A 13355-nucleotide genomic window follows, 5' to 3' on the forward strand; every position below is an offset into this window, starting at 1 on the left:
TATTTCTGGGCTCTCTGTTGATCTTCTTCTATTGATCTTTGTTCCATTGATCTTTGTCAGTACCATACTGGCTTGATGACTGTAGCTTTGTAGTAAATCTTGAAGTTGGGTAGTATCAGTCCTCCAACTTTGTTCTTGTCCTTCAATTTTGAGTTGGTTATTCTGCATCTTTCACTCTCCATACCTACTTTAGAATTAGTTTATCTATACTCATAAAATAATTTGCTGGGATTGCACTGAATCTCTGGATCAAGATGAGAGGAACTGACATCTTGACAATATTGAATCTTCTTATCTACATGAATGTGAAATATCACTCCATTTATTTAGTTCTTTGATTTCCTTCATCAGAGTTTTCTAGTTTTCCTATATAGATCATGTACATACTTTGTTAAATTTATACCTAAGTATTTCACCTTTGAGGGTGCTAATGGAAATGGTATTGTGTTTTTATTCAAATTCCATTTGTTCATCATTGGTATATAGGAAAGCAACTGACTTTTGTATATTAACCTTGTATCCTGCAACCTTGCTATAATGCTTACTAAAGCCAATAGATTTTTTTGCTGATTCTTTCAGATTTCTACATAGACAATCATGTAATCTGCCAACAAAGACAGTTTTATGCTTTCCTTCCCAATATCTATACCTTCTATTTCACATCTTATTACATTATCTAAAACTTCTAGTATGATGTTGAAACAAGTAGTGAGAGGGGACATCCTTGCGTTTTTCCTAGTCTTAGCAAGAAAGCTTCAAGTTTCTCACCATTAAGTATGATGTTAGTTGTAGGGTATTTGTTTTGTTAATAAAGTAGAGGAAGTTCCCCTCTACTTCTAGTTTAATGAGAGGTTTTTATCATGAATGAGTACTGGATTTTGTCACATACTTTTTCTGCATCTTTCGATATTATCATGTGATTTTTTTTTCATTTTTGGCCTGTTGATGTGATGGAATACATTAAATGATTTTTGAATGTTGAACCAGCCTTGCATACCTGAGATAAATTCCAGCTGGTCATGGTGTATAATTCTTTTTATGCATTGTTGAATTCAATTTGTTAATATTTTGTCGAGGATTTTTGCATCTATGTTCATGAGAAATATTGGTCTGTAGTTTTGTTTTTTTTGTTTTCCCCTGTAATGTCTTTATCTGGTTTTAGTATTAGGGTAATGCCAGTCTCATAGAGTGAATTAGGACATATTCCATCAACTTCTATCTTCAGGAAAATATTGTAGAGATTTGCTATAACTTCTTAAATATTCAGTAGAATTTACCAGTAAATCTATCTGGACGTGGGTGCTTTCTGTTTGGGAAAAGTTATTAACTGTTAATTGAATTTCTTTAACAGATAAGGGCTTGTTCAGAATGTCTATTTTTCCTTGTGTGATTTTTGGTAGATCGTGTCTTTCAAGGAACTGGTCTCTTTCATCTTGGTTATTGAATTTGTGGGCATAGTGTTGTTCATAGTATTCCTTTATTATGTTTTGAATGTCTATGGGATTTATAACAATAACCCATTTTTAATTTCTGATATTAGTCATCTGTGTCCTCTCTCTTTTTTTCTTAGTTAGCTTGGTTAGAGGCTTACTGACATTATAGATCTTTTCAAAGAACTAGCTTTTGGTTTTGTTGATTTTTCTCTATTGATTTCCTATTTTAAATTTCATTGATTTCTGCTCTAATTTTTACTCCTTTCTTTCTGCTTACTTTGGATTTAATTTTCACTTCCTTTTCTAGTTTCCTAAGGTGGAAGCTTAGATTATTTATACTAGATATCTCTATTCTTAATATATGCATTCGATGATATAAATTTCCCTCTAAGCACTATTTTTTGGTATAATCCACAAATTTTGATAAGTTCTCCTTCCATTTTCATTTAGTTCAAAGTATTTTTAAATTTCTCTCAAGATTTCGTCTTTGGCCCATGTGTAATTTAGAAATCAGTTGTTTAACTTCCAAGTATTTGGGGGTTTTCCAGCTGTCTTTCTGTTATTGATTTCTAGTTTAATTCCATTGCGTTCTAAAAGCAATGTATGATTTTTTTGTATGATTTCCATTCTTTCTAACTTATTAAGGTATATTTTAAGGCCCAGAATGTGGTCTGTCTTGGTGAATGTTCCACGTAAACTTGAGGAGAATGTGTAATCTGCTGTTGTTGAATGAAGTAGTCTATAGATATTCACTATATCCAGTTGATTGATGGTGACGTTGAGATCAACTATGTCCTTATTGATTTTCTGCCTGCTGGATCTGTCCATTTCTGATAGGGTGTTATTGAAGTCTCCAACTGTGATAGTGGATTTATCTATTTCTTCTTGCAATTCTATCACTGCCTCATGTAGTCTGATGCTCAGTTGTTAGGCACATACATGTTAAAAATTATTATGTCTTCTTGGGGAATTGACCCTTTTATTTTTATGTAATGCCCCTCTTTTATCCCTGATAACTTTCCTTGCTATGAATTCTGCTTTGCCTGAAATTATCAGTAATATAGCTACTCTTATTTTCTTTTGATTAGGATTAGCATAGTATATCTTTTTACTTTTGATCTGTATGTGTCTTTACATTTAAAGTGGGTTTCTTTTAGACAACATATAGCTGGGTCTTGTTTTTTGATCCATTCTGACAATCACTGTCTTTTAATTTGCTTATTTACACCATTGACATTTAAAATTATTATTGATATAGTTGTATTAACATCTATCATATTTGTTACTATTTTCTACTTGTTACCCTTGTTCTCTGTTTCTATTTTTGTCTTCCACTCTTTTTTCTGCCTCTTGTGGTTCTAAGCATTTTATATGATTCACTGTCTCTCCTTTCTTAGCATAGTTATTATATTTCTTTTTTTTAACTTTTTTTTATAGTAGTTGCCCTAGAGTTTGTATCCATGTCTATCTTCAAATACTACTTCACAGGTAATGCAAGTTCCTTATAATAACAAAATATTCCTAATTTTTCCTCCTGTCCTTTGTATCATTGCTGTCATTTATTTCACTTATACATAAATTAAAATCACCAAATATTGTTGCTATAATTATTTTAAACATACCTTACCTGTTATAAAAATAACAGTTGTTATTTTACCTTCATCTATTCCTTCTCTAATGCTCTTTCTTTCTATATTGTAGTTCCATGTTTCTGACCTATACCACTTTCCTTCCCTCTGGAGAATATCTTTCAATATTTCTTGCAACTGTTTTTTGCAAGGTCTATTGGCAAAAAATTCCCTCAACTTTTGTCTGGGAAAGTTTTTATTTCTCCTTCACTTTTGAAGGATAATTTAACAAGGTATGGAATTATATGTTAGTGGGTTTTTTTTTCTCTCAACACTTTAAATATTTCATTCCACTCTTTTTTGCTTACATGATTTCTGAGCAGTTAGATGTAATTCTCATCTTTGTTCCTCTATATAGGTAAGGGTTTTTTGTTGTTGTGTTTTCATTTTTCTTTATTCCTCTGGCTTCTTTCAGTACTTTTTTCTTTATCTTTTATCTTCTGCAGTTTAAATATGATATGCCTAGATTAGGACTTTATCCTCTCTGGTGTTCTCTGAGCTTCCTACATTTGTGGGTTGTGGGTTGGTGTCTGACATTAATTCGGGGGAAATTTTCATTCATTATTACTTCAAATATTGCATCTGTTCCTTTATCTCTTAGTTCTCCTTCTGGTTTTCCCATTACAAATATGTTACACTTTTTGTAATTGTCCCACAGTCCTTGGATATTCTATTCTTTTTTCCCCCAGTCCTTTTCCTCTTTGTTTTTCAGTATTGGAAGTTTCGATTGATATATTGGCAAGCTCAGAGATTCTTTTCTCAGTCGTGTCCAGTTTAATAATCCCATCAAAGGCACTCCTCATTTCTGTTACAATGTTTTTTATCTCTACCATTTCTTTTTGATTCTTTCTTAGAATTTCCATCTCTCTGCTTACATTATCCATCTGTTCCTGTGTATTGTCTACTTTTTCCATTAGAGTCCTTACCATATTAGTAATAGTTCTTTTAAGTTCACAGTCTGAAAATTCCATCATCCCTGCATATCTGAGTCTGGTTCTTATGCTTGCTCTGTCTTCGAACTGTGTTTTGCCTTTTAGTATGCCTTATAATTTTTTTCTTGTAAGGCAGACAAAATATATTGGGTAAAATGAGTTGTGGTAAATAGGCCTTTATAATGGGGGGGCAGCAAAAGGGTTCTGTAGTCCTACAATTAGGTCTCTGTCTTTTAGTGAGCCTATGCCCCCTGAACTTCACAAGTCCTTCTTAATTTTTTACACCTTAGGTGGTACAGGTGGCTCAAGGGGTTTGGAGTTCGATATTTCCTTTCTCCCACATGGAAAGCTAGAGGAGACTAAAATGGGGTATTTCTCTTCCCTGATATGAAAGGCTAGAGCATGCTGGGGCTGGGTATTTCCCTTCTCCCAGATTGGTTAGGCTCTGATAAAGTTTCAGTAGGTTAGGCTCTGTTCATTGTTCACTTGAGGGCAGACCTTGTTAGGAAGAACAAAATGCTCTGGAGTATTTTAAAACAGCACTTTTCCCCTCCACTGCTAGAAGTCTGAGTGGATTTCCCTACAATCTTCACTGTGAGAACCTGGTAGAGGTCATGGAGGTAAAGCTCACAAAAGTGTGAGGGCTCCCCTGGATTTTCATCTCTCGCACTTGTCCACACTGAGCCTCCAGCAATTAATCAATGACAGTTCAGGTTTTCCTACCGTGATACTGGTTCCCATGGAGGTGGAGCTCTACTTTGGTAAATTGCAGTTCTCTGTATCTGCCTGCCTGTCTGTCTGTCCAATTTGGGGGGCAGCAGTTTGCCCCATGACCTCACTTCTCTGATGAATCTAAGAAGAATTGTTTTTCATTTTGTTCAGCTTTATGTTTGTTGTTGGATGGAGTGATGACTTCTAAGCTCCTTAAAGTTATTCTTAGACTCTGCCTTTAGTCTATCCTCAGCAATAAATAAGTCTTAGGGAAGAGTTAAAGATATTTAAGTTCCAAGTGTGTAATTATAAAATTCCTCTAGTAATCCATGCAATTCAAGGCTTTCATTTTGATGTTCATTCATTCAATCACTCAATCAATTATTCACTCTTTGATTTAATCATACTCATCCAACTTCATTCATTCAATCAATTAATCATCCTTTCATTCCCTCAACCAATCATTTACCTATTATTTAATGAATCATTCACAAAATCACTCATTCAATCGCATGCATTCATTCCATGGCAAACATTAATTCAACCATTCACAACATCAGTCATGCAATCAATCAGTCACTAGTATCAATACTTCTTGCAACCCACAGTTTTGATTTGACAGTCATTCAATCATTCATTTATTAATTTACTCAATTATTCATTCAATCACATTTATTCATTCTATTGTAATCACTGATTTATCTACCTGGTCATTCATTCAATGTTTACTAGATACCAGGCACTGGATAGGAACTGCAGATCCAGAGATAAAAGACTGGACCCCTGAAACCCAGGGCTTACAGTCTGGTGGAGAGACAGATGCAATCTAGTACGCAGTGCTTTATTCCTATGCCCCAGAGAATTTATGTTCCCGGGAATAAAACTGCCTGGTAGTAAAGAAAAAAAATCAACACTGACATGAGCTATTCTCTTCTCTTCAGAAAAATGCCAGAGGGTGGTCCCACGCAGCCTCTAAGAGCCTATCCTTGGAGGTTCAACTCTGGAGTCGAACTGATCTGGATTCAAGTCCCAACCCTGCCACAAACCAGGTGTATGACTTGAGGAAAGGCTCAGATTTTCTAGGCCTTAGTTTCCTCCACTGTAATATAGGAAGAATAATAATATTACCTACTCCAATAATAAATTTTCATCCATTCAAAAATACATTTTCAGCGCCTGTGTGCACCCACACTTTCCTGGCCACCAGAGGTTCCATGATGAACTAAAAGCAGCTTCTGCTCATAAAGGAACATTACTGACTGCCATATAATAGAGGATCGATTAATGTTTAGCTATGGCTGTCATTATTTCTGAAGGAAGAGGATACACTGCATGGCCCGTGTTTCCCCTTTGCAGAAAGACAGCCACTTCTTCCCTTATTGTGACTAGGTGGGACTAAGTTTCTGGAGGGCAGGTTGGGGCTTGGGTACACACCTTTACAGTCATAACAGCCTAACCTGGCATTTTCACCACTATCACAACCCAGTCAATCCACCTCTTGGGGTTCATAGCTCCTGGAGGATGCCAAGATAGAGTCAGGCTCTACCTGACTATCAGCACAGTCTAAAATGAAAGTTAACTTCAGCATCGGCAGTTCTCCCCAAAATGGATTTCTTGGCAAGTCCTTGATGATGCCAGCCTGCATGTCCAGAGCTTTAGCACAGTCCTCTGTCCCCATGAAACTGAGACTTCCTCTCAGTTACCTCTCCCACCGCAAAGAGGCCATACACAGTCACCAGTGATCACAAAGAAAAATACAGTAGTCTGTGATACATTGGGATGAGGAAAAAAGCCTTGTTTGACTCCCACACAATGGGAGAGATTTCACTGGAAGGATTCTATAAACATTATATCTTATGACCACTAATGGTCTGTGATGTTATTCCACTTCCCTCGAGTCTAGTCAGAGCAGTATCGACAAACACTGAAGCCCAGTTTGTAGACAGGGGAGAGAATTTGTTTCTTTCATGCCTTGCTTGATGAGAACATCCATGAAGAGCAATGACTGCTCTGTAAAAGGCAGGAGTTACAGTCATGGATGGGATCAATCTGAGAAGTCTTCAGTAGGGTAGGCATTGGTGGAACTGTTTTTTTTTTTTTCTCCCAATCCATATAATGGGAGAGATTTTTCATTTATTTGTTCAAACATTTTTTGGGCACTGTGTTAGCCACTGGGGACAGGAAGAAGAACCAGATAGCTCCATCGCTTCCTCAGGTAGCTCAAAGTCCAGGGAAGAAACAGATAGGTAGATAGTAAACCCATCAGAGAGGTGTCAGACCAAGTCTAGCAAACAGACACACAGTATGAGTTGTATAGGAGATATATACTGGCTTCCCCTAATTTGGAAATCATATTTAGAGATTATCTATAGAGTCCTACCATCTACTGAGACCCTGTTATGTACCAAGCCCTGTACTAAGTGTCTATATCCCTATCTCATTTCATTCTTTCAACAATTGTGCAAGGTAATTAATACTACAATCGTTTTCATTTTCCATAGGAAGAAATTGGTGGAGCAATTTGTGCTAAAGAAGACTAGTTAGAAAGCTTTTGTAGTTATACAAGCAAAAAATATACAGTGGTCCACACTTTTTCCACTGATTCAACCTGCTTCCCCAGGCAGCGTATAGTGCTTGTGTCATCCAGATACTGCTTTAGTGCTGAAAGAAGATGAAGTCTCATCTCTTCAAACTTACTTACCTTGACTCTAGAATGATCAATCTGAAAAAATTTTTTAAACCTTCAAGCTCAGCAGCCCTTTAGAAAAAAATGTGCCTAATCCTCATTTTGGCTTTTCCATCAACTGATTGTTCAGTAAAGATACAACCATGCCCACAAGACATTAGCGAAATTGCTAATAAAAACATCCAGGATACGATGAGGTATCACCTCTTGCTGGTCAGAATGGCCATCATCAAAAAAATCTACAAACAATAAATGCTGAAGAGGGTGTGGAGAAAAGGGAACCCTCTTGCACTGTTAATGGGAATGAAAATTGATAAAACCACTATGGAGAACAGTATGGAGGTTTCCTTAAAAAACTACAAATAGAACTACCATATGACCCAGCAATCCCACTACTGAGCATATACCCAGAGAAAACCATAATTCAAAAAGACATATGCACCCCAGTGTTCATTACAGCACTATTTGCAGTAGCCAGGACATGGAAACAACCTAAATGTCCATCAATAGAGGAATGGATAAAGAAGATGTGGTACGTATATATATAATGGAATATTACTCAGCCATAGAAAGGAATGAAATTGGGTCATTTGTAGAGACATGGATGGACCTAGAGACTGTCATACAGAGTGAAGTAGGTCAGAAAAAGAAAAACAAATATCATTTATTAATGCATATATGAGGAATCTAAAAAAAAAGTAATAGATGATCTTATTTGCAAAGCAGAAATACAGACACAGATGTAGAGAACAAACATATGGATACCAAGGGGGAAGCGGGTGTGGGATGAATTGGGAGACTGGAATTGACATATATACACTATTGGTACTATGTATAAAATAGGTAACTAATGAGGACCTGCTGTAAAGCACTGGGAACTCTACTCAATGCTCTGTGGTAACATAAATGGGAAGGAAATCCAAAAAAGAGGGGATATATGTATACTAGAGCTGATTCACTTTGCTGTACAGTAGAAAGTAACACAACATTGTAAAGCAACTATACTCCAATAAAATTTTTTTAAATAAAAATTAAAATAAATAAAAACATTCAGGAAACTTGGGACAGAGGTTTAGCATTTCATGTGGCACTTCAGAGCCACTCCATTCAATACATAGCCATGTTCATTTAAATTTGTCAACATCTCTCTGATCGATGGGCAGTCCTCTGAGTACATTTATTTGCTGCCTTCAGATCAAAGCTTCCACTATTACCTCCCTTGGACTTTCCAATTGATTTTATCTTCCCATTGAGCTGATGAGTTTGAGCTAATGATTTATACTGTCTCACCCATCTTCTCCTTTAATCAGGGCTAAGTCTTCAGACTTCTATTTTTTAATCTATCTTCACTCTCTGAGGTCCATCCAGTCTCATACATGTGTCCATATGCTAACGACTCGCACATTTGTAACTACAGCTGGACACTTCCTGTGAATTCCTGATCATGTCTCCAACTACCTACTCAACATTTTCATCTGGATGTCTAGTAAACACCCCAAATTTACCATGTCCAGAATTGAGCTCTTGATTTTTTTTTTAGTTTTTTTTGCTTTATTGAGACATAATTTACATAATACATAATTCACCCATGTAAAGTGTGCAATTCAATGTTTTGTTTTGTTTTTACTTTTCCTTTGCATTCATAACTTGGCTAAGTGTTTGGCACCAAAGCCCTAGCTTTCAGCCTACTGTGGCTTTAGACATGCCGTCCTCACTAGGCTTAATCATTTCTAGCTTTTGACTTAAAGTGAGAGAAGTGGGACATTCCTTTCACTTGAACACTTAGAGGCCATTATAGGGTTATTAGCTAGCCTAATTTCAATGTTGTTGTGTATCAGGGAATAGGAAGGCCAGAGGAGAGGGAGAGAGATGGCAAACGACCAGTTGGTGGAGGAGTCAGAACACCCACAACATTTATTGATTAAGTTCACCATCTTGTAAGGCCATGGTTCACAGTGCCCCAAAACAATAACAATAGTAACATCAAAGATCACTGATCACAGATCACTATAAACAATGTAAGAATAATGAAAAAGTTTGAAATATTCTGAGAATTACCACAATATGACACAGAGACATGAAGTGAGCAAATGCTGTTGGAAAAATAGCACCAATAGATTTGCTGGAGGCAGGGTTGCCACAAACCTTCAATTTGTAAAAAACAAACAAACAAACAAACAAACCTCAGTATCCACTAAGCACAGTAAAGTGAAGTGCAATAAAATGAGGTATGCCTGTAGTTTCACTGCCCTGAATATCCTAAAATCCTGTAAATGTGCTTTACGTATTCATCTCTCCCTCGCCCCAGCCCCTGGCGACCACTGATCTTTTTTAATATCTCCACAGTTTTGCCTTTTCCAGAATGTCATATAGTTGGAATCATACAGTATGTAGCCATTCCAGACTGACTTCTTTCACTTAGTAATATGCATTTAAGGTTCCTCCATGACTTTTCATGGCTTGATAGTTCATTTCTTTTTAGCACTGAATAATATTCCATTGTGTAGATGTACCACAGTTTATTTATCCATTCACCTCCTGAAGAACATCTTGATTGCTTCTAAGTTTTGACAATTATGAATAAAGCTTCTATTAACCTGCTATACAGGATTTTGTGTAGACATAAATTTTCAACTCGTTTGGATAAATACCATGGAGTACAACTGTAGATCCTATGGGAAGAGTATGTTTACTTTTGCACAAAAAAACTGCCAAATTGCCACCAGCAATAAGTAAGAGTTCCTGTTGCTCCACCCACTTGCCAGCATTTTCTGTTAGTGTTTTGGGTTTTCACCATTCAAGGCGTATAGTGGTATCTCATTGTCATTTTAATTTACAATTCCCTAGTAATATATGATGTTGAGCATCTTTTCATATGCTTGTTTGCTATCTGCAAACTACTTTGGGGAGATGTCTGTTCAGATCTTTTGCCCATTTTTCTAATCAGGTTGTTCATTTTTTAATTGTTAAGTTGGAGCCTTTTCAAAAATGAAGTTAATAACTGAAGGTTCAAATATTCTCATTTCAGAGACTTCCCTAGTGGCACAGTGGTTAAGAACCCGCCTGCCAACGCAGGGGACAGGGGTTCGATCCCTGGTCCGGGAAGAGCCCACATGCCGCACAGCAACTAAGCCCGTGAGCCACAACTACTGAGCCTGCGCACCACAACGACTGAAGCCTGAGCACCTACAGCCCGTGCTCTGCAACAAGAAAAGCCACCGCAATGAGAAGCCCGCGCACCGCAACGAAGAATAGCCCCTGCTCGCTGCAACTAGAGAAAGCCCACAAGCGGTAATGAAGACCCAACGTAGCCAAAATATAAATAAATAAATAAATACTCTGCATGAGCTTTTCTTTTAAAAGAACAAAAAGAAACACTGATTTGAAAAAAACAAAAACAAATATTCTCATTTCAATGGACTCATTTAACCAGAATCATATGACATACCAGTGCATAACAAACAGGGATTGTGAGCTACATAGGAATGGGGGATGAATGGAGAAAGGGGATTTCAACTCATTAAACTATTAACACTATGTCCTCCTTTGATTGTTTTTAAACATACTGGGCACCTATTTGCAAAGCCAGAAGTAGCGACACAGTCTGGCATCTGTTGTCAAAACTAAGAGACCAGAGAGTCTGAATTTAAAGTGGGGCTCTGCTGGCTATGAAATCTGCCCCCAGGAAGGAAACCCAGCTTCCCACCTCAGTTCCTTGCCTGCCTTGCTAGGATTCATAAGGAGGTAAGAAAGACAGTGGATTTTCTTTGGATTCAGTAATACCAAGGTTAAACTGACCAGGACAAACGTTGCAAAATGCCTAGGCCTGTTGGTTTATGGCTGTTTATAAGGCATGTGGGCAGCATGTATGTGAAGAAAGGTCCTAGTGTTTGTCCAGTAAAACATTAGCAATCTACAAAGGAGTCCTGGTCTTTGTCCTATAAAACGGGAGAGATGTTATTTTGCTGGGATTTTTTTAATTTCTCTGATTTTTCATGGAGGCTCTTTGTTACAACGGGGTTGATATGTACTGAGTTCCTGTTGTAGAAAGATGCCTTCATTTCAGGATGGAGCCTGCACATCCAGCTCTCTCTGAGACAACCCCACAACCCAAGAGAGCAATCTATCAAAACATACAGCCTACAGGGAAACAGGTACAAAGACTCATTTCCTGGGGACACTTGCCTGAAATTTCTACAGCTCTTTATCCTTAAAGTAAAAAAAGTCAAGCAATTCCCACTATTTCTGATACCGCGAATCTCCTTAACAAAAACCAGATACTTCCCCAAATGAAAGTAAATCAAAGAACAGGATAGAGCTTCTCTTATCTTGGTCTATAGTCTCATAGTCTAATTCACCAGAGACCAAATTCAGTTTTCGATGTATCCATGGTTTTTTTCCCATCAAAAGCGAAAAAGTCACAGCCACTTTGGAGAATTCTATGGCAGTGTCTTCCAAAGTAAAACACACACCTACCACACAACCCAGCAACTGCACACTTACATATCTACCCCAGAGAAATGACAGCAAATGTCCACATAAAATCTTACGCATAAATGTTCAAAATAGCCCCAGGGACTTCCTTGGTGGTGCAGTGGTTAAGAATCCACCCGCCAATGCAGGGGACACGGGTTCGAGCCCTGGTCCGGGAAGATGCCACATGCCACGGAGCAACTAAGCCCGCGAGCCACAGCTATTGAGCCCGTGTGCCACAACTACTGAAGCCCGCGCGCCTAGAGCCCGTGCTCCGCAGCAAGAAAAGCCACCACGATGAGAAGCCTGCGCGCTGCAGTGAAGAGTAGCCCCCGCTTGCTGCAACTAGAGAAAGCCCACACACAGGAACGAAGACCCAACACAGCCAAAAATAAATAAATAAATTTATTTTTTTAAAAATAGCCCCGGGCTTCCCTGGTGGCGCAGTGGTTGAGGGTCCGCCTGCCGATGCAGGTGACACAGGTTCGTGCCCCGGTCCGGGAAGATCCCACATGCCGCGCAGCGGCTGGGCCCGTGAGCCATGGCCGCTGAGCCTGCGCGTGCAGAGCCTGTGCTCCGCAACGGGAGAGGCCACAACAGTGAGAGGCCCGCGTACCGCAAAAAAAAAAAAAAAAAAGCCCCAAACTGGAAACAATCTAAATATTACAAACAAAAAAATAGATAAATTGTAGTACATCCTTATAGTGGAGCACATCTCAGGAATAAAAAGGAACAACCTACTGAATTTCAAAAACATGCTAAGTGAAAAGAAGCCATACCTAATAGAATGCATACTGTATGATTCCACTTATATAAAGTATAAAAGCAGGCAAAAATAATCTATAGTGATAACAGTCCAAACAGTGGTCGCTTTCTGGAGAGGCAGTGGATTGGGACAGAGAATGAAGAAACTTTCTGGGGTAATGGTTACGTTCTCTATCTCAGTTGGGCTGGTAGTTACATGGGAATATACATTTGTCAAAACTTAGCAAACCACACACTTAAAATCCACACATTCTATCGTATGTAAATTATACCTCAATTTTTAGAAAAAAGAATATTAGGGGAGAAAAGAAGAATCCCCACTAAGGTGAAAAGAAGGGCTGTGGTCCCTTCTGTTTCTGTGGTAATTGAAGCTCCATATTTGCTCTCTGTGCTCAATGGGTTTTTATTACCCTGGGATTATTGAAAGTCATTATCAGCCAAGATGACAGCAAAAAGAAAGAGGAGACAGACCTTCCAGAAATCATTTTCCCCATGATTTTTTTAAAGCACATTTTTCAGTCATTATCTTGAGAGAAAACAAGCAGCTGGGTCTCTTAACAAAGAGGTTTAATAGGCTACTGGAAAAAAAGAGGGGAAATTGAGGCGAACAATGCCTGTTTCGGTGCCAGCCATACAAAACCAAGCCTAGTGAGGTGAAGCCAGTAGCTCCTCTCCGCCACTAACATCGTTAGAGGCATAACACTCAATAATGAAGGGTCCTCCAATT

Source organism: Tursiops truncatus, chromosome 6, assembly GCF_011762595.2.
Source record: "Tursiops truncatus isolate mTurTru1 chromosome 6, mTurTru1.mat.Y, whole genome shotgun sequence".
Classification (NCBI taxonomy): Eukaryota; Metazoa; Chordata; class Mammalia; order Artiodactyla; family Delphinidae; genus Tursiops; species Tursiops truncatus.